Raw genomic sequence first — 4359 nt, 5'->3', positions numbered from 1 at the left:
GCCCTCCGAAGCATGGTCGTCTGGAGATGTTGGGTACCATAAAAACTAGCAAGTTGTGGGATTCGAACTCATTACCCGTGAGATTAGAGTCCGAGTCATAAACCGTTACGCCAAACTGACTACTCCCAAACCGAAAAATGTGATTTTCTATAAAATGTTCTAGCGTTCATTTATTTTCAAAGATATCAAAAAATAATTTTAACAAACCCTTAGTATAGATAATTTTTCTCAGCTTTCTGGAGTTAATATAATAATTTTATTATTTGTGGGTTTAGAGTAAATCACATTAATTTTCTCATTTCTATGGACGCCATACCCATTTCATTTAGGAATCAACCTTGCATTTTTACCTTGAAGTTGACAATGTACCTATATTTCTCTGCGAGACAATAAACGAAGGAATTTGGTTTCAATCACAATCAGCCAAGTAATTATTGCCATAAGATTGATTTTAAATGAATTATACCTCGAATTAAGTGGTTGGTACCTATGGTTGTAATTTTTTCTCTACCAAGTGACGCAAAAATCCAATATGGTGTCCATAAGAAATAAGAAAGTTTATGTGATTTACTCGAAACCCCCCAAGTGATCTTCTGATTGTCTTTGAAAATAAATCAACGCTGCCTTATTTTCGAAAATTACATTTTTCGGTATTTGGTCATAAGTCGCTATTTCTGGAGCTATGAAAAACTATGAATGGGAAATTAATCAGCATAAAATTCTGCAAAGCTTTCTCCATTTAAGCGAATGTCTCTTACGAGATCCCCATAGTGAAAATGAAAGAACAAACTCACCCTATATACATATAGGAGGTGGTTTTCAAAACTGTGTGGGCATTGGGGCATTTGTCGTTCTTCAGTTACTTTCTGGGCCGAAAACATGTTTGTTACTAGTGGATTCTTTTTTGTGCGCTAGATGTGTTTAAGTTATCTAAGCACTTTCCAAGGGCTTATACAGGTCCTGTCAGAGCCAACATACGGACGTACGCACGTAGGTTGCCTAAGGTGATCTAAAACGTCGGCATTTGATGAAATATTAACATGTCCAAAAAATGGTAATCGCAAACGCTTATGAAATTTTTGAAAAAGGTTAGGTATCACCGAAAAACTGAAAATGTTCAATTTTGTTTTCATTTTCCCTATAGCTTAAATGGTCGGAAATGGATGGTTTATATTAGCACCTTCTATGGGCACTTTTTTTCGGACAATGTGAATCTGTTATCAAACTTGTCGTAGCACGCTAGATGTAGACGCTACAGTTTGCTAGTTCTTCGTTCTTATGGCGTCCACTTTGAATTTTTACGAAGTGAGATAGAGGACATCAAAAGAAATTCATTAGAGTGCATATATGAATAGCCATGTCAATTCAGTAAAATCTAGTCCCACGTGGATCTTTCGCTGAGAAACTTTTGATTTTGAAATTTTTCTTGTAAATTTATGTAAAAATATGTCACCAGTCAATATGTTTCTTTTTTTGTCCTACATCTCATTCCATAAAAATCCAATATGGCGCCCATAAGAACTAAGAAACTGTAGCCTGTAGCTTCTAGATCTAGGTATAGCGTGACAACAGATTCAGATTCTCCGAAAAAAAGTGCCCATATATAGAAGATGCTAACGTGAACCATCCATTTCTGACAGTTTAAGCTAGGGATGTGAAAAGGAAATTTGACTTTCTCCGTTTTTCGGTGATATCTCAATTATTTTCAAAATTTTTTCAGAAATTTTAAATATGTCTGTTTAGTCACAAAAAGGGGCAACAACAGACACCGTTTAAGAAAACAAAATTTGACATTTCCAAACATTTTCGGTGATATCTCAGTTATTTTCAAAAAAATTTTGAAAAATCTCAAAAGCCTTTTTGTAGTCATAAAAAGGGGCAACTTTGTCCCCATTTAATCCAGACTGTATTTCTCACCGTTGCGGAGATCCCCATGACCACGGATTTGACCCAACACCCTGATGTACAGATACATGGAATTGCAGTATCTGATTCACTCCATGGCCGAAACTAGTGAGAAGACAACCATCAACTGGTGTAAAGTTTTAATTCAATATTTTAACTATATAGGTATGATAGTGCATTTGAATCGAACCTATCCTACCTATAGTGGTACATGTACATTCTGAAATTTATCAAAGGAACAAACGATAGGTTATCTATGTATCTAGCTTTCTGTGATGTAGGTAAGTATACCTAGTTTGACCATAAAATACCTACAAACTTGTGAAATGTTTTACAGTGGCTACAACCGGAGCATTTACCCTATTTTGGTTTGGGGGTGGAGGAATAGGTGCCTATTCCAACTATCATACTTGTAGGTGCTTAAATTTGGTATATAGGTACTTACCTATAGGTACCTACCTACTTAGGTATGGATTTTAAACTTGCAATTAAACAAAACATTCCTGCATGGATGCGGTTGACTATATAATGACTTAGGTATAAGGAAGTAAGGTAGATAAATTCCATTTTTTTCGGAAACCAGAGCAAGAGAAATTAACGCAATCTGATCAAAACCATCGGATTTGTGCAAGAAGGATATACAAAGATACAAGTGTGTAGGTAATCAAGTCTTTAAAGCACGCGTAACGAGTTTAATGGCACGACACGAAGCGGAGTGCCTTTAACGTTGAAGTGCTTTAAAGACCAATTATACACGTGTATCTTATAGTATTTTTTATTATACCTGCAGTATAATTTAAAAATAGAAAATACATTGAAATCATATTGACGTTATACTCGAATACATGTCTAATTAAGTGGGCTGGGTGTTCGTAATTTCAGGATTGCCATGGAAATGTCAATTGACGTTTGCTTATAAAAATCATCGTCTTTGTGAATAAAACGATTTCCGTTGAAAAAGATAATACACCGTTCATTAAATCGCTTATTGTAAAATGTAAACAAACGTTGGTAGGTGTAAAATCCAAATCCAGTGTAGCCTATTATAAAGAATATGAAAAGTTGTTTCCATGGATGAATAGGAAGTGAATTACGAATAAAGTCTTAGTGTTTGTTTACAATGAACGTATATACGTAAATATTTCATAAACCGTAACTCGTACATATCCGTATCTTTTCCGTAAATTTACTTCGCTGTTTACAATAAACCAAAGATCATACTTATAGTAGTTATGATCATTGACCGTACGTAGATAACTTTGAAACATTTTCAACTTTTGCGACTATGCGCAAGACTTCCATATACCGCTTTACGTATACCTACGTACGAAAAAATTACGTTAATTGTAAACACCTTCGTATGTTTCTAAACAGTTCAACTTGGCGAAATTTTTTAGTTTTATGTATTTCTTACGTATACGTTCATTGTAAACAAGCACTTAAATGCATCGATAATTCTGGCATATATGAAGGAAATGGCAAAGGTATTTAAATCTTCTATCTTTTGGTGCATTCATTCAAAACTTCAAACAATGATGCAATTAAAAAGTGGAACAGATGACAGTTTCAAAAGTCATACTTGAAGTATCATTGCTTAGCAACTTTAAAGCACGTGTGTTTTAAAGGCCTTTTTTCGCACCCATTTGAGTGTTTAAAACGGAGGTTGTGATTCAGGTATAATAAAAAAAATAATAATATGCAGATTACCTACCATCTAAGTGTACCTAAATACTTAATGCATGTGTGACAACCGTTGTGTATAGGAAGAATTTATCACTTATTATATGCTGATAGCTCTCATGAAATTTGATCGGAGATCGAAAGAATCTGGACGAAATTCGCGATTTAGCTCTTTGTTCTTATGAATTTCTGTTACCTCAACACGTAATCCTTCATCTGAAGCTGAACCCTACCTTCGACATTTATGTTTCTTGTTAATTACGTCAAAGTGGGCGCTTTAAGAGTCGTTCAGCTGGCCGGTGATTCATAAAGTACGTAATAAAACGTGTTAATTTCAGTACACAAGAAGTGCTTGTTTATCTTATATATGAGCTTATGGTGTCGACGCAGCTCCCTGATAATTACTTACAGCGGGTCAAATTGCAACGAGCTAAAGTTACTGCATCTGTGCCAGCTATTTACGCAACCTGATAAGGAAGATAGGGGACATGTGTTTTTAAAACCAATCGGGAGGCCATCACGAATGCAAATGCGAAATGTCGGCGATCTTCGCCATCATCAAAGCAGATAGCGTAAATCCTTGGAATGGTCGGAAGTCAATCTCCCCAACTCAAAAACTTATCAATCCCAAGTTCGCAGCTGTCTCACTCAGGCAGCGTCATTTTCAAATGTTTTCCTGTTAGCCAATAGGGCTGGGGGTAGGGAGACCGCGACATTCATTGGAGGAACGAAGGACGACCAGTTTTAAGAGATTTTTGTATGCGCAGTCGCGCT

Source organism: Photinus pyralis, unplaced genomic scaffold (genome assembly GCF_008802855.1).
Source record: "Photinus pyralis isolate 1611_PpyrPB1 unplaced genomic scaffold, Ppyr1.3 Ppyr1.4_LG5, whole genome shotgun sequence".
NCBI classification, from domain to species: Eukaryota; Metazoa; Arthropoda; class Insecta; order Coleoptera; family Lampyridae; genus Photinus; species Photinus pyralis.
This window is presented reverse-complemented; position numbering follows the sequence as displayed.